The sequence below is a fragment of the Rutidosis leptorrhynchoides genome, chromosome 5 (assembly GCF_046630445.1).
Source record: "Rutidosis leptorrhynchoides isolate AG116_Rl617_1_P2 chromosome 5, CSIRO_AGI_Rlap_v1, whole genome shotgun sequence".
NCBI classification, from domain to species: Eukaryota; Viridiplantae; Streptophyta; class Magnoliopsida; order Asterales; family Asteraceae; genus Rutidosis; species Rutidosis leptorrhynchoides.
The window spans coordinates 344,921,743-344,940,922 of NC_092337.1; positions in this window are offsets into that span (position 1 = coordinate 344,921,743).

A 19,180-nucleotide genomic window follows, 5' to 3' on the forward strand; every position below is an offset into this window, starting at 1 on the left:
TATTTGCTTCCGCTGTCGTGCTAGTCTTGCCGTAGAGACCCGCTGCTCTAGTGTTATCACCGCATGAACTGTTTAACTTGCATTCAGACTTTAATACATTTGAAACTATGTTTTGTAACGACCTAAGGGTCACATACATTTATTCATGCTTGCTATTCGTAGAAGCATACTGTTGGTGTAAAACATTTGATGTCGGTTATGACGTCACCTTTTTATCGTGAATGCAACTTCTTTTATTACAGCATATAGTACTTAACCTTGTAATGATCCTGTTGTTGATGATTCGTACACGATGGTTTTGTACGGGGCATCACAATTATTATTATTATTATTATTATTATTATTATTATTATTATTATTATTATTATTATTATTATTATTATCATTTTAAATAAAATTATTATTTTAAAGTTAATATTAAAAATTATCGTAAATATTAAAGTTATCATAATTAGAATTATCATTTTAACATAATATCATTGTTTTTAGTAAATATAAATATTGATATTTTTATTAATAGAATAATAATAATCATTATTACAAAATAATACAACTTTTACTTATTTATTTTATCAAATAAATATGTAATACAAATAATATAGTTACCTTAATAAAACCTATCGTAATCGTTTTATGATATTAAATGAACTTTATAAATTTTATTATTTAAGATATATAAAAGTATATTTTTATATAAAATTATATTTATTAATAAATGAATTATATTATTTACTCTAATAAATCTTTTAAAAATATTTAAAAATATAAAACGACGATATTTAAACTATATAATAATCATGTATAAATTTTGAAAATCATTTTAAGTCAAATTAACTTTTGTTGACTTCTGCATATTAGTCTCGAGCATTAGGATTGTGGTACACTATGACTTGACCTAATTTGTTAAGACAAATATTGACCAACATATAAATATATATACTTAATTTAGGTTCGTGAATCCGAGGCCAACCTTGCACTTGTTCAATGCCATCATATGTAATTCTACTACGAAATACAGTATTGTGAGTTTCATTACTCCCTTTTTAAATGCTTTTGCAATATATATTTTTGGGACTGAGAATACGTGCGCTTTTTAAATGTTTTACGAAATATACACAAGTAATCGAAACTACATTATATGGTTGAATGGATCGAAGCCGAATATGCCCCTTTTAGCCTGGTAATCTAAGAATTATGGAACATCACTAATTTTGAGAATTAGTGCACCTCTAATTGACGTGAATCCTAAAGATAGATCTATGGGCCTAACAAACCCCATCCGAGGTACCGATGCTTTAGTACTTCGATTTTTATACAGACGAGAGGATTCTGTTATACAGACGAGATGATTCTGTTTTGGGGATATTCTATATGCATCTTGTTAAGGTCGATTATCAGGTGTTCACCATATGAATGATTTTACCTTAATGCAGACGAGAGGATTCTGCTTGAGGATTATGTTTATGAAAAAAATGAAAATCTTGTGGTCTATTATATTATTGGAAATGATTTTATCTTTATGCAGACGAGAGGATTCTGCTATTGGAATTATGTTTAATAAAAATCTTGTAGTTTATTAAAATAATGGAAATGAATGATTATGATAAACTAATGAACTCACCAACCTTTTAGTTGACACTTGAAAGCATGTTTATTCTCAAGTTTGAAATAAATCTTCCACTGTGCATTAGCTCATTTTAAGGATATTACTTGGAGTCATTCATGTCATATTTTGAAAGACGTTGCATTCGAGTCATTTATTTCATCAAGATTATTATTAAGTCAATTATAGTTGGATGTATTATGAAATGGTATGCATGCCGTCAACTTTAGATGTGAATAAAGTTTGTCTTTTAAAAACGAATGCAATGTTTGTAAAATGTATCATATAGAGGTCAAATACCTCACGATATAATCAACTATTGTGAATCGTTTATAATGTATATGAACGGGTCCTTTCAGTTGGTATCAGAGCGGTGGTCTTAGCGAACCAGGTCTGCATTAGTGTGTCTAACTGATAGTCGTTAGGATGCATTAGTGAGTCTGGACTTCGATCGTGTCTGCATTGTCAAAAGTTTTGCTTATCATTTTTGTCGGAAATTACCTGCTTATCATTCTTAGTCTAGACACGTCTTGCTGCATTGATTGCATGAATAGTGTATAGACAAAAATTTATATCTTAACGTATCTGCTAAATCATATCTTATCGTATCTATTACTGTAAACTTTGCCTGACATATTCCGTAAATTCCTCCGTAATCTACGAAACCTTTTGCTCTTTATATATAGATATTCTATGTAATTAGAATACCACCCGATAGCCGGAAAATTATTTCATAACGAAGAAATGGAATACGTCATTAGTTCAAGTCCCTCGAATTCCGATATGGAATCCCACTCAAGCTCCGGAAGCAGTGTGACCGAAATGGATCAACCAATCAGTCATTATCTATTCTGGATGAATTGGGGATGGGTTCGTAGCCTCCTCAATCATTGGAGACAAGAAGAAGGTGATCCCTTCCATCCACCACATTGTCCTCTTGACGATGAACCTGAAGCAGTTACCGGTAAAACCTGTTCGAAACACCATTTTCTCTATTATTTCCAGAGTATCTCGTCACGATTATATACTACATCAAATTTTAGATTTTATTTATCCACTCTTCCGAACTGACAATCACCCTGGTGTAATAGAGGAAGTCAACGAGCTTCGCGCTCGGGTAGTGGCTTTGGAGAATATGGTGCACAGGTTACAAACACCAGAAGCAGCACCAGCAGCATAACCAGTACCACCATCATCAACGCCAACAGTACCATTACCACCCCCAACCACAACCGCGTCGTAAACCTCAAATTTACAATCTGTCCCACGAGCATCGACGTCAGATACCAAGGAATACCAACAGCAACACGTGATGAGGTGATGATTCATAACTTCATCGAAGAAACATTCTACGACAATTATGTAATTTCTAAAGTTTAGAGATTATCAATTCTAGCCTTAACCATAAATCAGATAGAGTAGAGATCCTGACCGGAATAGTGCGTGATTTACAAACAAAACAAGTTACACAAGCATTAACAGCAGTACCGTCGGCATCATCAGCATCAGCAGTACCGTCAACACCACCAGCATTAGCAGTACCGTCGACATCAATAACAGCATTACCGGCATCAGCAACGTCTACTACACCATAAATTCCGTAAACTCTATAACCACCTCAGATATCGACACCACAATCATCAACGGATATATTGTATCAACAAGTTATGAAGTATTAACTCATTTCCTCTGAAGAATTTATATGTATATTTTATATATATGAATTTTTAAAACCACAATGTATCTTTTCGTACTAAGCTATTATGTATGAATTGAATAAGGGTAGATACTACTCGGTTAATTCATATTACTAATATGCTATGATGTACATCCTTCGTCAGCAACTTAACCATCGTTAACTACAATATCTGTTTCAATTCAATGAATTTCAATTCATAATAAATCAAGTGTATTATTCAAATATATATTTGATTTTACACTTTCATTATCGATGCACTCGAATGTTTTTAAATAAAATCATCCGTACCTTGCAAAGTTCACAAGAATTTCACGAAAACCAACATCATGCATCAACAAATAACGAAGTATTGATTCATAAGTCCAATATCATTGAAGAAATGCTCATGTAATCTCTAAAGTTTTAGGGATTACTCAATTCTAGCTTCAACCATAAATCAAATGAGTTTAATTTAATATTAACTCATTAAATCTATGTTACATCTGAAGAAAATATACATAGATATATATTTTCATAAAGATTGTAATAAAAATTCCTTGGTACAAAATATTAACTGTGAAATTTTTTTTTAACGGGTAGGTAATACCCGAAAGATATATAAATTCACAATTTATATGTTACATTCTTCGAATTTGATTCAGCAATCATCAACTATACTCACTACCTTCACAACAACATACTTTCTTTCATAAGAAATCAAGACAATCATTCTCGTCCAAATTTCATTACGTATTCTGATTTTGACAAATCAAAATTTAAGTCAAGATTCAACCAGTATCATCACTCTTAGATCCTTACATCTTTCAAAGCTATACTTTGACTTCAAAACTGTGCTAGAACATCATGTGTATATTAACGATTACAATTGGTGTTCAAACCCTCCGAAATTCTTGGAGACACTTCAAATAATGAACAATCGAGATGATGATCCAACCACATATTAACCACAGTCTTGCATCTGAAAAGCTCTCGAAACCAAAGTCGTAATTCGACATGTATCGGTGTCAGACCCTTTGAAATTTACTAGCTAAAATAATTTTTCAATTCCGTTTCAAAATAGACAGTTTTGTCACAGCTTCAGCAAGTCAACTTTGACTTCTCAGTCAGACTAGTCTTATTATAACCTCGATAGATACGTTGCTCTCTCACCATCGTTACTGGGGAACCTTTCATATTCCACCATATTAGCAATAAACTTACCGACAATTTCACTGATCTTTGACTTTCCAAAAAATCATTATATTTATTGAAACCCCATCATATACTCATCCGCATCATGTAACAAGGATTTTCATGCCAATTACTGGGAATCAGCAAATCAGTATTTTGAAATCTCACAGCATGTCTACGCCAACAGTTATATGTGTATATATAACGTCTATCTTCTGGACTTACTTTGAACGTGAAGTTTCTAAAAAACACCCTAAACTGCGAACTAGTTCTCCGAAGTTTGGAAAATGCTGATGAAGCAGCAAAAACTGTAAACGACCTTAACAGTCAACAGTTTGATAATAAAGAATAGTGTGTTGGAAAAGCTCAGAAAAAGAGAAGGTTAGGAACTGGAAAACGGATTAAGAAAACCATGAAGGAGGCTGTGGACAAATCACAAAGACTAAACCTGCCTTCAAAGAATCTAAATGATTCAGTGTCTGCTGAAATTATTATCAAATACCTTACTCCTGACTCTAAACCCTTGTGAATAATATTCTTCATCATCCTCTGATCTTAGAAATTCTAAGATATCATCATATCTTTCATTATAAATATCTTCAATATTTCTGAAGATATCTTCATAACTATTGTTATTTGAAATCATTTATCTCTTTGCGCTATCTGTGTTACATCATAAAAGAAACTATTTTAGTTTCTAAATTCTGAAAAATTCGAATTTAAAATATGTATACTATTGAAGTAGTGTTGGGAACTGAAGCATGAGTTAGTATAATATAATGACACTTGATCAACGTGATTATATTACAGTAAGTCATGCTGAGTTTTTAAATGGAGTGTGATGATTCATAGATCATAACATCATCATGTGCCATGTTACACGACTCTTGTATTCTATTTAACCTCTAAAATATCAAGAAAATATTTCTTGATGATTCGGCCATTTCCGAGATATTCTAGTAATTTGATAAGTCAAGATCGTGCCATTACAATTTCCTTCTTAGAACATTAACAATGTTCATTCCGAAATTCATATCTGCGAATTCTGGACCATTACAAGTGGTGCTTAATTGCAAGAAGAAGAAACGAAAGGACAAAACTCCGAAATAGAAATTTGGGGTATAAATCGCAGCAAATAAAAGAGAGCATTAACTGGGGATGACAATAATTATAGAAGACAGAAGCAGGGACTTTGAAATATAAGGGAAGATATAAAACCCAGCAACAGCACATAAATTACAAACCATGTATATCAATGTTGATCGCAACATAAAGACACGGGAGAATTAAAAGCACTATAACCCCAAGGGCAAAGTAGAAGTAAGCAGATTCCTTTGGTGGAAGATGGAAAAGGAGAATGATTGTTGCGATAGTAAGAATAAGGACAAGGATCAGAACTGGATTAAGCATTTTCATAATCTTTGGAATTTGGGAATTGGGTATAAGAATGGTAAAAGTAACGGAACAGAAGAAGTTAATTTATAGTGAAATATCTGATATAGAAATCAAGGCAGATCTCCGTATTTAATTAGAGAGATCCTAATTTCCTTATTCGCCGAAAAATCAAATCTTTTAGATTTCGAAGATTTTCTTTAAATCCCTTGAATTCCGGAATTCAACCAAGACAACGTCAAAAGTTAAAACAAAATTTTATTTCTCATTTCACTTCTTTTATGATAGCTTCACTCGTACTCTTCAAGTAATCGAATCGTTTTATCTATATTACTCAATAGTGATAAAACCCTATATACCAACTCATATTCGTCATAAAAACATTTTTATGATTAACCATGACGACCACGATCAAATTTCGGGATGAAATTTCTTTAACGGGTAGGTACTGTGATGACCCGGGAATTTCCGACCAAATTTAAACTTTATCTTTATATTATTCCGACACGATAAGAAAAGTTGTTAAATTAAATCACAAGAATTTGAAACTGTGTTCATACATTCATTTAACCTCGACCAAATTTCAATGATTCACGAACCACTAAATGAACGTATATGATTAGGTATGTATATGTGTAAATATTATAACTTGAAAACGTCAACAAACTATTAAACGTATAATACTTTACATAAACATAATTGTTTCAAAATATATATTCAAATAGTTATTGATGGAATTAGAAGATGTTATCAAATGATTGATTTAACAGTTACATTGAATTATGATTACGAGTCTCTGTTAAGAGGACCACTTTGATTTAGAAAACCTTTCCTTTTTAACGGCATTCGGAATATTTGGTAAAAGTGATTTACAAAAATGTCATTAACGAGAGTTAGTCAAAAGTTAGTAATCATTTCTGTTGAAATTTCAAAAGTGTACTTACTTTGATTAACTCGTGTCCCTCGATAAACCGACTTGTGACAACCCGTAAATTTCCGGAAAAATTTAAACAAAAATCTTTATATGATTTCATTTAACCTCGACTAATTCTGACGATTCACGAACAATTATTTGTAAATAATTACGCATTAATTTGATATATTAATATTATTATTATTAATATCCTTTTTAAACAAGATATCAATAATTAATATCTTTATTATCAGTATTGTTATTATGAATAAAAAAAATATTGACAAATATTCATGGAAAAATAGTAAATCAATTTGTTTATTTTAAAAAAATATATATAAAAAAAATCCTTAAAATAAATGATTTTTTAATAAAATAAATAAATAAATAAATAAATTACTTTTTAATTAAAAATTATAATGGAAAACTACTTTTATTATTTTATTTTGTGCATTATCCCATGACCTAACATTTAATACTTTTGAATTTTAAAATCCCATTAAAAATTAAAATATTTCTTTTTCTTTTAATTATTTTATTCTTTTTACCTAATTTTTTCAAGTATAAATACCCCTCATTTCTCATTCAAACTCATACCAAAATTTCTCTCATTCTCTCTTTGAAGAATTGCTACTAGTAAGTATTCTTTTCTTACTTTTTACTTTTTACTTTTTACTTTTTACTATTTACTTCGGTTTATTATTTTTTTTACCGAAACATGTAAATAATATTATAAATTATATGCAATTAAAATTAAAATAAATAACATGTTATAATTAGTAATATATGTTACTAAAAATTATAAAAGTATTTTTATGAATTAATATATAGGAGTTATAATTAAAATCGAATTAATGAATATATATGTATATACGCACCTAACGTGAAGGTTATAATTAAAGATAGCGTACAAAGACTACAAACATCATCGCTACTTGTGGCCTAGGGTGATCCTTGTTACCATTATGGGACGCTTGTGGATCTCGAATGCCAAGACTTAGATTCTGGTCAAGAGATCCTGGGCCGCTCGGTAACAATAGATCATTCGAGTGACTTGCATGTTAGCGACGAAGTTTGGGCGAGATTGTACAACATCTTTGTTAAGAATTATAACCCGAACATTCTTAAACTAGAAGCTTACTATAAGTGGAAGTTTTTCATAAATAGTAGGTTTTCAAAAATAGAAACTTTTGAGAAATAGGAACTTTTCTCGAAAACCGTCACTGTCAATATAGTTGCTATATTAATAAACATACTTAATGTCAAGTTAGACATTAACTAATCAAACGTTATACCTCAAGGTTGATATCCAGATCACTTACTTGCTTTACTTTCCTTCTTGCGTGGAATACTTCAACTGCTATTTAATGTGAGTTTCATATGATCCCTTTTACTCTTTACATTTTTGGGCTGAGAATACATGCGCTACTTTTATAACTGTTTTACACGTATCAACTATTAAACTGTGATATGTTGGGCTATGACCAGCAAGTTCTCAACCGACAAGTATAAACGATAACTTGTTACGGGGCAAACTTGAAAGTCTAGTCTAAATACAAGTACCAACTATTAAACTGTGATATGTTGGGCTATGACCAGCAAGTCCCCAACCGACAAGTATAAATGATAACTTGTACGGGGTAAACTTGAAAGTCTAGTCTAAATATCAGTACCAACTGTTAAACTATGCTATACCCGGCTATGTCCGACTAAGTCCCTACAGTGATATTTTTAATTGATGCGGCATTCTTAATTATTGGGGATAGGCCTATCGGGAGTAACGTCCCCGATACATTTGACTAAGTCTTTGTATTACTTGATAATGAAATTAAAACGACAAGGACAGAACAACTTGTCACGGGGCAAACAACGTTTAGTCTAAATATCACGCACTGGCATAACTTTTTGATCCTGCGGGAGATCAACTTGACTGGATCTGAGTGATCTACTTATGAAAAACAAATCTTGTGGTCTAACACTATTACTGAAATCATTATTTATGACAAACCTATGAACTCACTCAACCTCGTGTTGACTTTTTAAGCATGTTTATTCTCAGGTACTTAAATATTGCTTCCGCTGTATATCTACTGCTTTGATGATGATTGCTTGCTATACTTGGAATCTTCATTACATATCATATCAATTAAAGACATATTTATCTTCCGCTACAAAACTCAATAAAACATCTCATGTAGAGTCGTTCTCGTTTATACAACTGTGATTTGATATAATTAGACACAAATACCCCAGGGCCTATTTGGGGGTGTCAAAGATGGTATCAGAGCAGGTTGTTGTAGAGAACTGGGATTGCATTTTATGTGTGCCTTATACAATTAGGTACCTTAGCAATGTAGGACTACAACTTTTCCTGACCATAGTACCTTTAATTGTTGCCTTTAATTGTTAAATGCTACACTATACCTTAGAAACTATGCTTATTAAATCCTTTAATTTTCCTTAGAATACCAAGCCAATCTAAGAACTCTGCTCACTCTCCTAAATACTATCCAATTCCGCACCACATTTAAATGCGACACCATGATTTCTGAAATTCTCAACATTCCTTTGTCATCTATCATGGTTTTATGTATTACATATGTATTACATGAAATGTTATCCATGATTCTTGAAATCTATACTATTCATATTCATTACTTTCAAAATCTTTGCTTTCTCATTATTTTTTATCATTAAATTTTCTTGACGAGTGGCGTCTACGAAACTCTAGAATGGAAGGGTTTGGATTACCGATTTAAAGGATCTTATAGCTCAAGCCCCTAGACCTGAATAGGCCATTACGAATTGAAAGTCTTTAATCGAAAGTTTATCTGATTACATACTTATTATTTATAATCTCAACACGTCATACCGCCATTATTACATAAATGGAGGACACATCATATCTTATCATATCTATCCCAATAAACTTTGTCTAACACTTTTCCTAAATTCCCTCCGTAAATTACAGAAATCTTTTTACTATATATACATATTCAAGAAGACGAATATATCATTCAGTATCCAACACCCATGTTATATCAAAACCCTTTTTCCGATCATATAATATGGATTTCTCACCTGATTTCTCAAGTTCCTCTAGCTCCAAAGATAGCGTGACGGGAGCACACCCACCAATCAATTACCGTAATTTCTTCAGAAAATGGGGATGGGTTCGCGAAATGCTCAGCCTATGGAGAAATGAAGAAGGTACTCCTTATCACGAGCCAAACTTACCACCAAACGTCGGAGTACTCGATCCGCTTACTGGCGAACCTGTTCGTAATACCGTTTACACTCTTTTCGCAAGGATTTTTCGCCTCGAAGGTCGAATCGATGTAGCCCAAGACAGTATTCATCCTCTACTCCCAAATTCTAACCAGATAGGGTTATTAGAAGAAGTTAGAAGGCTTCGAACTAAATACCAAGAATTGACAAACCTTACGGAGGAATGGGTAGAACAAATCCATAGACTCGAGCGTAAAGTAGAAACCCTGGAGGAAACAGTGCACGATTTGGAAGCTAGGCTCACACCTACTACCCAAATACCACAAGCAACACCAGCAACATAACCAGCACCACCAGTACCATCAACACCACCAACAACAACATCCACATCCCACGCCTCAACATCACACTCGGTACCTCGGATATCAACATCATACGCCCCAAAGATACCAAGGAATATTAGCAATAAAGAGTTAAGATGTATTGACTCATTCTTCGTGAAGAATTATATATGTATACCTTATATATATATGATTTGGAACAATAATAAATCTTGTCGTACTAAGCAATTACGTGAGAATCTCAACTAGTATGTACTACTTGGTTAATTCATATCACTAATATGCTATGATGTACACCCTTCGTTAATGACTTAATAATTATTAATCACTGCTTCAACACAACAAACTCCATTTCATAATAAATCAAGTGTAACAATGAATGTATTGATTCATAACTTCATTAGCGAAATATTTCGCGACAATTATGAAATCTCTAAGGTTTTAGAGATTATTTACTCTCGTTCCAAACCACAAATCAGATGAGTTTAATATATATTAACTCATTAAATCCATGATTATATCTGAAGAATACATATATGAACGTATATCTTCATAAAGATTGTAAATTCTGTTGTACAAACTGTTAATTGTGAAAATATTTTAACGGGTAGGTAATACCCGAGAAATATTTACATCTCACATTAATACACTGTACATTCTTCAATTTCGATTCATAAATCATTAATTATATGCACTACCTTCACAATGATACACAATCATCTTCATACAAAATCAATTACACATTCTGAAATTAACATATCGAAATTCAAGTAAAGCTTTAGCAAGTGTTATCTTCCTAAAGATTACTACATTCATGAATTATATTCATTCGTATTATGCAATGAATTATCACATCAAACCACCGAAATTATCATTCATTACTTTTGAAATCAACAACGCCTATTCGTCAACCATTAGATCCGTTGATGATTACAGCCAGCGTTTAATCATCTAAAAATAAAATTTCTTGAAACCATTGATAACCGATGATTCAAATATGGCTGCATTAAATGCATAGGAAACATTGTAGAAGGTCTTAAAGGCCAAAACTTTGATGATAAAGAATGGTATAAGCTCAGATTTGGGACTGGAAAATAGATTGAGCAAAGTATGAAGCAGGCTGTGGACAAATCACAAAGATTAAACATGCCTTCAAAGAATCCAAATGATTCAGTATCTGCTGAGGTCATTAACAAATACCTTACTGCTGACTCTAAACCTTTACGGACAAATCTTCTTTATCATCCTTTGATCTTAGAAATTCTAAGATATCATTGTATCATTCGTTATAAATATCCTCTATATTTCTAAAGATATCTTCATAACGATTTTTGACCGCAATTAACTGTCTCCTTGCGATATCTTTATCACATCATAAAGGAAACTATTTTAGTTTCTATATTCTGTAAAATTCAAGTTTAAATTATGAATGATTTGAAGTAGTGTTGGGAATTGAAGCATGAGTTAGTATAATATAATGACGACAGGCCAACGTAATTATATTACAGTAAGTCATGCTAAATTTTTAATGGAAGATGATGATTCATAGACTTTATAATCATCATTTGCTATGTTACACGACTCTTACATTCTACTTAAATCTCTAAACTTATCAAGAACATATTTTCTTGATAGTTCTATCTTTTCCGGATATTCTGGTAATATGAAAAATCAAATCGTGCTATTACCTTTCCTTTCTACTTTATATATTATGATCATTTGAAACTTCATACCTACAAATTCTGGACCGTTACTTGCTTTACAAAAGCATGAAGCTTCGACATATAAGGGAAAATATAAAGCCCGATAACGACACAGAAATTACAAACCGTGTATATCAATGCGTATAGCAATATAAAGACACGGGAGAACTAAAAATACAATAAATCCTAGAGCATAATAGAAGTAAACAGACTCCTCTGGTGGGAGTTGGAAAAGAAGGAAGATTATGGTGATAACCAATATAAGGTCAAGAACTGGATTGAGCATATTAACAAATATTTTGGAAGTATGAATTGAGGAAGAAAGTATAGAAGTTTTGAAGATAATGAAATAGAAGAAGCTAATTTATAGCGAAATTTCAGACACGTCAATCAAGACAATTTCACCGCATTTAATCAAAGAAAATCTCAGTTTCCGTAATTACCGGAGAATCAAATCTTATACAGATTATGAAGATTTTCTTTAATCCCTTGAATTCCAGAAATCAACTTTAACTGTATCAAAAGTTAAGGCAAATATTTAATTTCCTCATTTCAATCTTTTACTATAGCTTCACTTATACTCTTTCTATAATCGAATCATTTTATTCATATTATTTAATGTCGATAAAACTCTATTTTTCAACTCATATTCATCATTACAATATCCATGTTGTAAACAATGACGATCTCTATCAAATTTCATGATTATGATTTTCATGAACTCCTCTCTATTTTGACTACTCTAATATTGCAGCCTAAACGCTCAAGGTGTAAATAAGCTCACTATTATTCATAACATATTTCATGTATATTGAAATGCTTGTATGACGTCATCATCTCCTTCTGAGGAAACCTAATCAATGACACTCTTGTTAGATAACCTTCGCTATAATAATAAAATGCACTTCATAAAATTTATGGATCGTATGATTTAAACGCTTGAAACAAAACAATATTCTATCCGTTGAAATTCATGCAAGGCCTCGAGTATACCTGGGAACGTGAAAAACCAAATAAAACGAAAATATCCTCATCTGTTTACAAAACGACGCCGACTGATGGCAACCACTAAATTTCGGGACGAAATTTCTATTAACAGGGGGATACTGTGACAACCCGTAAATTTCCGAAAAAATTTAAACAAAAATCTTTATATGATTTCATTTAACCTCGACTAATTCCGACGATTCACGAACAATTATTTGTAAATAATTACGCATTAATTTGATATATTAATATTATTATTATTAATATCCTTTTTAAACAAGATATCAATAATTAATATCTTTATTATCGGTATTGTTATTATGAATAAAAAAAATATTGACAAATATTCTTGGAAAAGTAGTAAATTAATTTGTTTATTTTAAAAAATATATACAAAAAAATCCTTAAAATAAATGATTTTTTTAATAAAATAAATAAATAAATTACTTTTTAATTAAAAATTATAATGGAAAACTACTTTTATTATTTTATTTTGTGCATTATCCCATGACCTAACATTTAATATTTTTGAATTTCAAAATCCCATTAAAAATTAAAATATTTCTTTTTCTTTTAATTATTTTATTCTTTTTACCTAATTTTTTCAAGTATAAATACCCCTCATTTCTCATTCAAACTCGCACCAAAATTTCTCTCATTCTCTCTTTGAAGAATTGCTACTAGTAAGTATTCTTTTTTTACTTTTTACTTTTTACTTTTTACTTTTTACTATTTACTTCGGTTTATTATTTTTTTACCAAAACATGCAAATAATATTATAAATTATATGCAATTAAAATTAAAATAAATAACATGTTATAATTAGTAATATATGTTACTAAAAATTATAAAAGTATTTTTATGAATTAATATATAGGAGTTATAATTAAAATCGAATTAATGAATATATATGTATATACGCACCTAACGTGAAGGTTATAATTAAAGATAGCGTACAAAGACTACAAACATAATCGCTACTTGTGGCCTAGGGTGATCCTTGTTACCATTATGGGACGCTTGTGGATCTCGAATGCAAAGACTTAGATTCTGGTCAAGAGATCCTGGGCCGCTCGGTAACAATAGATCATTCGAGTGACTTGCATGTTAGCGACGAAGTTTGGGCGAGATTGTACAACATCTTTGTTAAGAATTATAACTCGAACATTCTTAAACTAGAAGCTTACTATAAGTGGAAGTTTTTCATAAATAGTAGGTTTTCAAAAATAGAAACTTTTGAGAAATAGGAACTTTTCTCGAAAACCGTCACTGTCAATATAGTTGCTATATTAATAAACATGCTTTATGTCAAGTTAGACATTAACTAATCAAATGTTATACCTCAAGGTTGATATCCAGATCACTTACTTGCTTTACTTTCCTTCTTGCGTGGAATACTTCAACTGCTATTTAATGTGAGTTTCATATGATCCCTTTTACTCTTTACATTTTTGGGCTGAGAATACATGCGCTACTTTTATAACTGTTTTACACGTATCAGCTATTAAACTGTGATATGTTGGGCTATGACCAGCAAGTTCCCAACCGACAAGTATAAACGATAACTTGTTACGGGGCAAACTTGAAAGTCTAGTCTAAATACAAGTACCAACTATTAAACTGTGATATGTTGGGCTATGACCAGCAAGTCCCCAACCGACAAGTATAAACGATAACTTGTACGGGGTAAACTTGAAAGTCTAGTCTAAATATCAGTACCAACTGTTAAACTATGCTATACCCGGCTATGTCCGACTAAGTCCCTACAGTGATATTTTTAATTGCTGCGGCATTCTTAATTATTGGGGATAGGCCTATCGGGAGTAACGTCCCCGATACATTTGACTAAGTCTTTGTATTACTTGATAATGAAATTAAAACGACAAGGACAGAACAACTTGTCACGGGGCAAACAACGTTTAGTCTAAATATTACGCACTTGCATAACTTTTTGATCCTGCGGGAGATCAACTTGACTGGATCTGAGTGATCTACTTATGAAAAACAAATCTTGTGGTCTAAAACTATTACTGAAATCATTATTTATGACAAACCTATGAACTCACTCAACCTCGTGTTGACTTTTTAAGCATGTTTATTCTTAGGTACTTAAATATTGCTTCCGCTGTATATCTACTGCTTTGATGATGATTGCTTGCTATACTTGGAATCTTCATTACATATCATATCAATTAAAGACATATTTATCTTCCGCTGCAAAACTCAACAAAACGTCTCATGTAGAGTCGTTCTCGTTTATACAACTGTGATTTGATATAATTAGACACAAATACCCCAGGGCCTATTTGGGGGTGTCAAACGACTATTTAGTTTTCATATTAAAAACATTATTGGTAAAATAACTACTATTATATAAAACGAGTTAAATTATATAAAACGAACTTTGAAATATATTTGGTTTTGAAAGACTAAATATTATATCATTAGTTAAAATAATTCAAATATATTTATTATGTACAAATTTACGATTCTAAATATATATATATATATATATATATATATATATATATATATATATATATATATATATATATATATATATAGTCATAAAACGTCCCAAATTAAAATAATATATTTTGGTAAACAACGAGTCACTAATTTATAGAAGCAAATGACCACGACGCTCAAATTTTATAAGATACATTTTCATAAAGTAAATTTTTGATAAATAAGTCAAATTATTATTTAGGTACATGTCGCGTAACGTAAAAGGCTAGTTTTCTAAACGTACGAAAGTGCGCTCGAAAAACTGAAAGTGGTACATGAGTCGAGTGACAATGTACGAGTCATTTTAGTAAAAATTACATTTTTACTACGCACGTAAATATAATATAATATTTAATTAATTCTAAAGATTAAATATATTATATATTAAATAATATATATAAACATTACATAAGTGTTAAAATGCGTTGCGTTTATGATTGATACAAGATGCCATGCGATCACATGGCCATACACATTCAAAACCATGCGATCGCATGGAAGTGGTAGGTGGCCAATATGCTTATATAACGAACCCGTTTCTGCTCTGGTTCACCTCATTCAATCTCTCGCACTTTTTACTCTTTATATATATAATATATATATATATTAATATTAATATTAATATTATTATTAAGATTAATATAATTATTATTAATCATATTATTATTATTAGTAGTATTATTACTACTATTATTATCTATACATAAAATATTACGACGAGGTCATGCGCAAGTTAATTTCAAAACAAGTTTTATGAGTAGGATAGGGTTAAGGAAATTATGGGTTATAGCTATGGAGGTTATGGGTATGGATCATGGGTATGCTCGTGAGATCAATCTAGTGTTTATCATCTCCGTTACGTCTACGTACCTTTCCTACAATATTGAATCTCAATATTGATACGTAAGCACTTATAATTTAATTTTTACATACTAATAGTGTATCCCTGACTAGTACTCTAGTATATAGGATTATGCATGCTTGTACTTTTGATATTGCCGTTAGATAGGTTATGTTGAATCCTGAATTAGTTACATATGCGGTTGAGATAAGGTATAAGATATGCATGTTGTTGGAAAGCTAGCGAAAAATTAAGAACTTTTCATTTAGATATCGAATGGTTTCGATGAACGGATTAGAAGTTATAGTCAATTGAATTTTTGTATTATTATTAAAAATGATTATTATTATCGTCGTTATATCGTCGTTCTAGTTTTTATTTAATTATTATTATTATTATTATTATTATTATTATTATTATTATTATTATTATTATTATTATTATTATTATTATCATTTTAAATAAAATTATTATTTTAAAGTTAATATTAAAAAGTATCGTAAATATTAAAGTTATCATAATTAGAATAATCATTTTATCATAATATCATTGTTTTTAGTAAATATAAATATTGATATTTTTATTAATAGAATAATAATAATCATTATTACAAAATAATACAACTTTTACTTATTTATTTTATCAAATAAATATGTAATACAAATAATATAGTTACCTTAATAAAACCTATCGTAATATTTTTATGATATTAAATGAACTTTATAAATTTTATTATTTAAGATATATAAAAATATATTTTTATATAAAATAATATTTATTAATAAAAGAATTATATTATTTACTCTAATAAATCTTTTAAAAATATTTAAAAATATAAAACGATGATATTTAAACTATATAATAATCATGTATAAATTTTGGAAATCATTTTGAGTCGAATTGACTTTTGTTGACTTCTGCATATTAGTCTCGAGCATTAGGATTGTGGTACACTATGACTTGACCTAATTTGTTAAGACAAATATTGACCAACATGTAACATCCCGCCTTTTTCCGTTTACTTCTCCGTTTAATTATTTAAAGTCCGTTATATGTTTATAACACCTCCCGTTAATACGCGTTTTAAATTATCTCGTTTAGGTAATTCACGCACCCGATTAAAACTTGAGGGACCAATCTTGCCATGTGACCAAACTTTTGACTAGGTCAAAGTGGTCAAACCACTCCCATCCATTCATCTTTTTCATTTTCATTTTTCCTTTTCTCTTCATACTTTCCATTTTTCTTTCAATTCTCCAAACAAAGGAATCATCATCTAAATTCGTTCAAGAAAGCTTCAGTCAAAACAAATTACATATTTGAACTCCTTGCAACTTCCTCTTCGATTCCATACCAATTACATTTCATTTGGGTAACTTTCTAAAATCACTAGATTTTGTGTTCTTGATGTTTTTAACTTATAAAGTTGTTAATTAGTGTCTATGGCTCAAGTCTAACATGAATATATGATTTATATGTTCGATCTTGTTATTTTTGATAACTAGCATGAACTTGAAAGTTTGGTGTGTTTGATTGATGATTTGGTTGCTTAAATGTTGTTAAATGTTATAAATGCATGTATTAAATGTGTTCCTAGTATCACTAGCTTCAATTTGATGTGTAGGTTGCTTGAGAAAGCTCCATAAACTTGATTAGTGAATTTGGTGAATTTGAGTTAGGGTTTGATAAGCTTGAAATGAATATTTGATGCATTGAATGACATGAATTATTGTTAGTAAGTAGTTAGTTGTATTGTATGCTTGATTATCTACAAAACGGCGTGTTTTATGTATGCATTAAATGCCCGAATCATAAATGTGCACTTGTAAAATGTGAAGCATTAAATGTGTGCATTGATTGATCATTTGATTTGAAAAGTCGATTATTGCAAATAAGGTTTTCGGTTGGTGAAATGTGTTTAGTTGGGTTCCTTGTCAAATTAGCTTTCTAACAATATAAGGTGCGAGTTCTAAGTGTTAGCGGTTTGTAATTTATGCTTGAAAGAGTTTTGATTTGGGACTTGAACAATTGAGACTGACCAGGTACCAGCACACGACCAATGTCGCGGCGCGGTAATCCTGGGTCGCGGCGCGACCTAAGCCGTGTCCAGCTTCTGACCTACTTGTCAATTATACGAAAAATGTTTGGCACGCTATGGACCTCCGATTCACATGAGACTTGTTCTAACATACTTATATATGAATAATTAGCACAGAAAAATAGTTCGGGACCCGACCCGAACGCGTTGACTTTGACCGACCAAAGTTTGACTTTTTGTCAAACTTAACCAAATGATTATGCAATCTTTCTAACATGATCCTATACTTGTATCATGCATGAAACTTGACAATTTGATTCACATGCTACATAATCGAGTCGTATTGAGCCATAGGACTAATTGGATATCTTTGACCTATCGTGTTTACCGTTATTGATACGACCTATTTGTTTAGGTCAAGACTAGCATTGTTCTTTGCACACGTTACTTGTCAAAGTACTTATTTGCTCTTGCACTCAAGGTGAGATCATAGTCCCACTTTGTACTCTTTTGAACTTACTTTTGGGATGAGAAAACATAAACGCTTCTTTTAACTAAGTGAACACAAGTACATGAAAACAAACATTCTACATACGAGTTTAGAACGAAAATCCTCAATTCGATTATCATTAGTTACACTTGACGGTGTAAGCGAGAACTTATGTTATATGGCCATATGGGTTTGACAAACCCTCATTCGGACGGTTCGCTACCGTTATTCGGATGAAATATATTTTCGAGAAACGGTGTATGTTCT